At 38.2% G+C, this 9,011-nt stretch overlaps 1 non-coding gene across 1 annotated transcript; it reads right to left on the bottom strand.

Annotated features, from left to right (window-relative positions):
• Positions 1-7,162: 7,162 nt before the first annotated feature.
• On the bottom strand, positions 7,163-7,270 carry LOC130952018 (small nucleolar RNA R71). Its single transcript, XR_009074199.1, has one exon. It is a non-coding gene; the product is annotated as a small nucleolar RNA R71 (small nucleolar RNA).
• Positions 7,271-9,011: the final 1,741 nt, after the last annotated feature.

The following is a 9,011-nucleotide window of genomic DNA, read 5'->3' as shown; positions in this document are numbered from 1 at the left end:
TATTCAAAACCTTTTCAAAACCCAAAAACACTGTTTTCCATAATCAATAATAATTCATACTTCCCTGCAATTCCTTGAGAAGACGACCCGAGGTTTGAATACTTTGGTTAATTATTTTTATTGGGTTTGTTACTTGTGACAACCAAATGTTTGTACGAAGGGATTTTCTGTTGGTTTAGAATCTATACTTACAACGCGACTATATTTTTATAAAATTCTTTACTAGCAAAAATCCTAACGTCATGATGTAACCACATAATTAGGCTCAAATCTCACATGCTTGTGTTCTTAGCTCAAAAATCATGTCCTATAATGCGTATAATTCAAGAAAGTTCTAAAATTTTTTTTCAATCAATTGGGGTGCCCTATCAATGAAATCCTTGAAGAATTTCATTATTTTGACTAAGCTTACTATATACATATGCAAAATGAGAAAATGCAACTAAAATTCTTAAAAAGACCTAATAGTGAAATGCAAAAGTGTTGGGATTAGAAATCTGTTACCCAAAAATGCTGACCGGTCAGACGACCTCCCCACCTTTAAAAGTTTGCACCATCCTCGGTGCACTCAAGGATGAGCAAGTGGGTACGGCGACTCTTCGAGTTGCTACCTTTGGCTGGTAGGTCAACCAGTTGCTGCATGTCCTTCTCCCGCTTCCATTTTCACTTATGATGACTTATCCTGAAAATAGAAAATAGGAGATAATAAGACAAGTAAATGCACAAGCAAGGAAGCATAGATTGTTGGCATGAGATAAATCATTAGAGTGGAGTGAGTGAATTAGTGTGACATTAATGAAAAATAGGTTTGTGGGTCCTAAATTGCATGCGGTTTAGAACTCACACCCTAGTATTGAAAACTATGTCACAATTATACAAAAGAAAGCATACACTCACTCATTCTAGTGTGCTTGAAATACTTTAAGAAGACTTGTAAGTCAAGATACAAACAAGTATTGAAGAAGCATGAATGCATCCAAGAGATTAATCAAGCAATTGTAAAATTGGATAATGCACGCGCATTGATTGATATGTAAGTAAACTTAGCGAGCAAAATGGTATATGAAACCTACACATCAAACAATGACACATATTGAAGTGGTTGCAACACCTAAGTGATATAGAGGTGGAAGACATGGGTGCTATGGAACTTAAGGAAAAGAAGATTGAAGTGAGAACCAATCACATAGGAAGCATGGTCCACGTAAAATCACTTTACTAAAATAATAATTTTAATTGCCCAAATAGGTTCAATAATGTAGAAGTGTTCTTTTTAAAATAAAAAGGTAAAATTTGAATTTAATGAATTTTTCTAAGTATGAAAATGTATTTTTTGCAGAAAATTTTTGTAAAAATCTGTACCAGCACTTAAGCCAGTAATACTGGCTCTAGTCTAACCGGAATCGTGTATTTTAGAAAATAAGATTTTGCAAATTGAATTTATTATTTTAAAAGGAAAAGAATAATTTAGAACCAAAAATCGAACGCTAATCTTAAAGGTTTTGGCCCAAAGTGGGCCAAACGAGCTAAAAATGCTAACGGGTTGGACCGGGCCCAAGCTAGGCCTAAGCTCAACTTATATAAACACAACTAATGAGCATTTCAGCTCATTTCTAGCCCTAAAACAAGAAAAGGGCGCTGCTGAAGTGAGAGGAGATGAGGAAGAAGTGCACTATTCATCTCTTCCTTCTTTTGGCCATATCTTGAGCTACAAAGCTCCGATTGACAAGCCATTTGCAGCCACGCAAAGTTCTTATCGAGCTCTTCATTTCTATTTAAAGAAAGTGGTAAGAAACTCACTCTGTCCTTCCCAGTTTCTCAGCCCTATGTTATTTTCAAAAATAGCTTGTTGGGTTATTGAGTTTCTTTCTGTTCTTGTTGTTTAGTTGTAATGTAGCTTGGGTGAGTAGTGGGTTTTACCCCAAAACTCGTTGGACAAGGTAAGGTATCACCAAACCCTTGTGTTTAGCTGAATGCCATAAACCCTAGATTTGATTCTTGTTGTTTTTCATGATATAGAGTGTTCTTGGTGTTGTTTGGTGTTGGGTGTGGGCTTGAACGCTTCTGGTAAAGTGGTTTTCTACGTGGAAGATAATCAGCCATGGTATGGTTTCGGTTTCCTTTACATAATATGTAATGTTTCTGAACTCTTAGACTAGTGAACTCTAAGATAGGATTGAATGATGTTGGTGCATGATTAATTATATGTGAATTTATGTTTGATGATGAAGAGGATAATATGCTGTGTTGGAATGTGTGATATATGAATTATGATGATAATATGATGAGTATTGTTATTGTTTGTGATTATGATGATTGATGAAGGATATTGATGAATTATGACGTTGTTGTTGGTGAATGGATTAATTATTGAGATAGAGATTGAATAATGATAATTATGAGAATTTATGGTGGGAAAGATTGAGTGAAATGGGTGTTAAGTTGTTTGAAGAGTTATGAAATGGTAAAATGTAGTATGTGGTAGTGTTTTGTGATGAATTGAGTATGCCTTGGTTTGGTTTGGTTGTGAATTTTGGTGGAGTGCTGCAGCCTAGATGGCGAAAGTCCAGTAGTCGAAAACATCACTAGCTTATGCTCTGACCTGAGTAGCATGGGGCACATGGAATCCCATGTGAATCAGCAAGGACCACCTTGCAAGGCTAAAAACCTAGCTAATTTTGGTAAAAACTAGTTTTTGATGAATTTTGACGGATCATAACTTAAGCCACAGTTTTTGAAATTGGTTGAAATTTATCTTAAATTAAAGATCATTTAAGGATCTTATGAAAATGGATTTTTGTACAGGAACTTATGAACATTTAAAGTTTGGTGTTTAAAACTGAAAATTCTACAACTTGACATTTTTCTGCAAACTGAGGTGTATACGTACGCGGGCACCCCCATATGCGGATAGTGGCCTCTGTCCAGCACACATGCATATGTGAATTTATGGTATACATACGTGAACTTATGGTATGCGTACGTGAAATGGTCCAATTTCCTTGTATTCTTACGTGGACGTATTGTATGCGTACGCGGACATACTTTTTTAACCCTATGCATACGCATGGTAGGGGTGTGCGTACGCATGCTCCCTATGTTGCTGAAAAATAGTTTTTCTTCACTTTGCAAGGGTTCTCTAACTTTCTAAACTTCTTTATCTATTGTTTAAGATTGCTAACTAGTAATTAGCAAGGTTGGAAAAACTGGACCGGTCATTGAACCGGTCAAGCAACTGGTTCAATGGTTCAATGGTCCAACTGGGGTCGAACCATGGTTGAATCGGTTTAATTAAATATACACTAAAATTAAATAAAAATTCAATACATAATTTTAAATATACCAAATTTTCATTGCTCCACCTGGCCCTGTTCCTCCAAAGGCTTCCTTTTTTCTAAATTAATTGGATAAGTGATGAGCGGATAATTTGTACGCTTTTTGGCATTGTTTTTAGTATGTTTCTAGTAGGATTTAGTTAGTTTTTAGTATATTTTTATTAGTTTTTAGTTAAAATTCACTTTTCTGGACTTTACTATGAGTTTGTGTGTTTTTCTGTAATTTCAGGTATTTTCTGGCTGAAATTGAGGGACCTGAGCAAAAATCTGATTCAGAGACTGAAAAGGACTGCAGATGCTGTTGGATTCTGACCTCCCTGCACTCGAAGTGGATTTTCTGGAGCTACAGAAACCTAATTGGCGCGATCTTAACGGAGTTGGAAAGTAGACATCTTGGGCTTTCCAGCAATATATGATAGTCTATACTTTGCCCAAGATTTGATGGCCCAAACTGGCGTTCAAAGTCACCCTCAGAATTCCCAGCGTTAAACGCCGGAACTGGCACCAAAGTGGGAGTTAAACGCCCAAACTGGCACAAAAGCTGGCGTTTAACTCCAAGAAGAGTCTCTACACGAAAAATGCTTCATTGCTCAGCCCAAGCACACACCAAGTGGGCCCGGAAGTGGATTTTTATGTCATTTACTCATCTTTGTAATTCTTAAGCTACTAGTTCCCTATAAGTAGGACCTTTTACTATTGTATTTTTCATCTTGAGATCTTTGAATCTTTTGATCACTTTAGATCTTAGATCATTGGGAGACTGGCCTCACGGCCATGCCTAGACCTTGTTCTTATGTATTTTCAATGGTGGAGTTTCTACACACCATAGATTAAGGTGTGGAGCTCTGCTGTACCTCGAGTATTAATGCAATTACTATTGTTCTTCTATTCAATTCAGCTTGTTCTTGTTCCAAGATATCACTTGTTCTTCAACTTGATGAATGTGATGATCCATGACACTCATCATCATTCTCACCTATGAACGTGTGACTGACAACCACCTCCGTTCTACCTTAGATTGGGTGAATATCTCTTGGATTCCTGATACACGATGCATGGTTGATCGCCTGATAACCGAGCGCTCGCCTGACAACCGAGCCAGCCATTCCGTGAGATCAGATTCTTCGTGGTATAGGCAAGAACTGATGGCGGCATTCAAGAGAATCCGGAAGGTCTAAACCTTGTCTGTGGTATTCTGAGTAGGATTCAATGATTGAATGACTGTGACGTGCTTCAAACTCCTGAGGGCGGGGCGTTAGTGACAGACGCAAAAGAATCACTGGATTCTATTCCGGCCTGATTGAGAACCGACAGATGGATAGTCGTGCCGTGACAGGGTGCGTTGAACATTTCCAATGAGAGGATGGGAGGTAGCCATTGACAACGGTGAAACCCTGGCATAAGCTTGCCATGGAAAGGAGTAAGAAGGATTGGATGAAGACAGTAGGAAAGTAGAGAGACGGGAGGGACAAAGCATCTCCATCCGCTTATCTAAAATTCTCACCAATGGAATACATAAGTATCTCTATCTTTATCTTTATGTTTCGTTCATCATCTATACCCATTTGAGTCTGCCTGACTAAGATTTACAAGGTGACCATAGCTTGCTTCATACCAACAATCTCTGTGGGATCGACCCTTACTCGCGTAAGGTTTATTACTTGGACGACCCAGTACACTTGCTGGTTAGTTGTGCGAAGTTGTAGTGATCACAATTTTGTGCACCAAGTTTTTGGCGCCGTTGCCGGGGATTGTTTCGAGTATGGACAACTGAAGGTTCGTCTTGTTGCTTAGATTAGGTATTTGTCTTCAAAGTTCTTAAGAATGAATTCTAGTGTTTCAAGGTGATGCTTTTATCATCACCAAAGCTGATTGATTCTCATCAATTTAGCTCTTGAATGCAATGTCCTGCTGAAGCTTGGCTAGCCATGTCTAATTCCTTTAGACTAAAGCTTTAGACTAACATTGCATGATTCCTGGAATTCTCATTAAGAATTTTGATACCTTTATTTTCTTTTCCACTTAATTTTCGAAAATAAAAAAGCAGAAAAAAATTACAAAATCATAAAAACCAAAAAAAATATTGTATGTTTCTTGTTGAGTCTAGTGTCTCATTTTAAGTTTGGTGTCAATTGCATGTTTCTGTTCTTCTTGCATTTTTCGGATTCATGCATGTGTCTTCATTAATCTTCAAGATGTTCTTGATGACTTCCTTGCTCTGATCTTTGAATTCTCTTGACTTGAGTGTTTTGTTGTTTCTTATATGCATTCTCATTTTGTTAGTGTCAGTAGTATACAAACTGCTAAGTTTGGTGTCTTGCATGCATTGTTATTTGATTTTAATTGCATTTTGATTATTCCTCATTATTAAAAATCCAAAAATATTTTTAATTTGTGTCTTTTCAAGTCAATAATACAGAGAATTGAAGATTCAGAACATACAGCAGAGGAATTACACAGAAAAAGGCTGGGCGTTCAAAATGCCCAGTGAAGAAGGCAGACTGGCGTTTAAACGCCAGCCAGGGTGCCTGGCTGGGCGTTTAACGCCCAAAAGGGTAGTGCATTGGGCGTTAAACGCCAGAATGTGCACCATTCTGGGCGTTTAACGCCAGAATGGCACAAGAGGGAAGATTTTGTTTTCAAATCAATTTTTTTCCAAGTTTTCAAAGCTTTTCAAAATCAAATCTTTTTCAAATCATATCTTTTCAATCAAATGTTTTCAAAATCAATTTCTTTCCTTTTTCAAAGATACTTGCTAACAATTAATGATTTGATTGAACATTTTAAGTATGTTGCCTTTTCTGTTGAGAAAGGTTTAATGTTTGAATCATATCTTTTCTTGTTAGCCAAGTCATTAATTTTAAAATCAAATCTTTTTAAAATTGTTTTCAAATCATATCTTTTCAATCATATCTTTTTAAAAGCATAATTTTTCAAACATATCCTTTTAATCACATATTTTTCAAAAATAGTTTTCAATCATATTTTTTTTCAAAATCTTTTTCAAAAATCACTTGATTTCTTTCCCACTTTTAGTTTTCGAAAATTATCAATCAAATTTTCAAAATGTTTTTAAAATCTTTTTAACTTAATTTTCGAAAAATCTCTTCCCCTCTTCTCTCATCCTTCTATTTATGGAGTACCACTCCTCCTCAATGCACAATTCGAACTCTATCTCACTAAGTTCGAATTCTCTACTTCTTCCTTCTATTTTTCTTTTCCTCTGACACCTCAAGGAATCTCTATACTGTGACATAGAGGATTCCATATTTTCTTGTCCTCTTCTCTTTCATATGAGCAGGAACAAAGACAAAGGCATTCTTGTTGAAGCTGACCCTGAACCTGAAAGGACCTTGAAGCGAAAGCTAAGAGAAGCTAAGGCACAACTCTCTGTAGAGGACCTAACAGAAATCTTCAGGGAAGAAGAACCCATGGCAGCCGAAAACAACAACAATACAAGGAAGGTGCTGGGTGACTTTACTGCACCTACTCCCGACTTCTATGGGAGAAGCATCTCTATCCCTGCCATTGGAGCAAACAACTTTGAGCTTAAGCCTCAATTAGTTTCTCTAATGCAACAGAATTGCAAGTTCCATGGACTTCCATTGGAAGATCCTCATCAGTTCTTAGCTGAATTCTTGCAAATCTGTGACACTGTCAAGACTAATGGGGTTGACCCTGAGGTCTACAGACTTATGCTATTCCCTTTTGCTATAAGAGACAGAGCTAGAATATGGTTGGACTTACAACCTAAAGACAGCCTGAACTCTTGGGAAAAGCTAGTCAATGCCTTCTTGGCAAAGTTCTTTCCACCTCAAAAATTGAGTAAGCTTAGAGTGGAAGTCCAAACCTTCAGACAGAAGGAAGGTGAATCCCTCTATGAAGCTTGGGAAAGATACAAACAATTGATCAGAAAATGTCCTTCTGACATGCTTTCTGAATGGAGCATCATAGGTATTTTCTATGATGGTCTGTCTGAACTATCCAAGATGTCTTTGGATAGCTCTGCTGGAGGATCTCTTCATCTGAAGAAGACGCCTACAGAAGCTCAAGAGCTAATTGAAATGGTTGCAAATAACCAATTCATGTACACTTCTGAAAGGAATCCTGTGAACAATGGGACTAATCAGAAGAAAGGAGTTCTTGAGATTGATACTCTGAATGCCATTCTGGCTCAGAATAAAATATTGACTCAACAAGTCAATTTGATTTCTCAAAGTCTGTCTGGAATGCAAAATGCACCAAGCAGTACTAAGGATGCTTCATCTGAAAAAGAAGCCTATGATCCTGAGAACCCTTCAATGGAAGAGGTGAATTACCTAGGAGAACCCTATGGAAACACCTATAATTCTTCATGGAGAAATCATCCAAATTTCTCATGGAAGGATCAACAGAGACCTCAACAAGGTTTCAATAACAATAATGGTGGAAGAAACAGGTTTAGCAATGGCAAGCCTTTTCCATCATCTTCTCAGCAACAGACAGAGAATTCTAAGCAGAGCCACTTTGACTTGGCTACCATGGTCTCTGATCTAATCAAAACCACTCAAAGTTTCATGACTGAAACAAGGTCCTCCATTAGAAATTTAGAGGCACAAGTGGGACAGCTGAGCAAGAAAATTACTGAACTCCCTCCTAGTACTCTTCCAAGCAATACAGAAGAAAATCCAAAAGGAGAGTGCAAGGCCATCAACATGGCCGAATTTGGAGAGGAAGGAGAGGAAGTGAACGCCACTGAGGAAGACCTCAATGGGCGTGCACTAGCCTCCACTGAGTTCTCCAATGAGGAACCATGGGAATCTGAGGCTCAAAATGAGACCATAGAGATTCCATTGGACTTACTTCTGCCTTTCATGAGCTCTTATGAGTATTCCTCCTCTGAAGAGGATGAGTATGTCACTGAAGAGCAAGTTGCTAAATACCTTGGAGCAATCATGAAGCTAAATGACAAGTTATTTGGAAATGAGACTTGGGAGAACAAACCTCCTTTGCTCACCAAAGAACTGGATGACTTGTCTAGGCAGAAATTACCTCAAAAGAGGCAGGACCCTGGGAAGTTCTCCATACCTTGTACCATAGGCACCATGACCTTCAAGAAGGCTTTGTGTGACTTAGGGTCAAGTGTAAACCTCATGCCTCTCTCTGTAATGGAGAAGCTAGGGATCTTTGAGGTGCAAGCTGCAAGAATCTCACTAGAGATGGCAGACAATTCAAGAAAACAAGCTTATGGACTTGTAGAGGATGTTTTGATGAAGATTGAAGACCATTACATCCCTGCTGATTTCATAGTCCTAGAGACTGGGAAGTGCATGGATGAATCCATCATCCTTGGCAGACCCTTCCTAGCCACAGCTAAGGCTGTGATTAATGTTGATGGAGGTGAACTGATCATTCAAGTGAATGAAGAATCCTTTGTGTTTAAGGCTCAAAGATATCCCTCTGTCACCATGGAGAGGAAGCATGAAGAGCTTCTCTCAAATCAAAGCCAAATAGAGCCCCCACAGTCAAACTCTAAGTTTGGTGTTGGGAGGCCACAACCAAACTCTAAGTTGGTGTTGAACCCCCACATTCAAACTCTAAGTTTGGTGTTGGGAGGTTCCAACATTGCTCTGAGCATTTGTGAGGCTCCATGAGAGCCCTCTGTCAAGCTACTGACATTAAAGAAGCGCTTATTGG

This window comes from Arachis stenosperma, chromosome 9 (assembly GCF_014773155.1).
Source record: "Arachis stenosperma cultivar V10309 chromosome 9, arast.V10309.gnm1.PFL2, whole genome shotgun sequence".
Lineage (NCBI taxonomy): Eukaryota > Viridiplantae > Streptophyta > Magnoliopsida > Fabales > Fabaceae > Arachis > Arachis stenosperma.
Note: the sequence above shows the minus strand (reverse complement) of the source record. Positions and strands in the feature narration are given on the sequence as shown.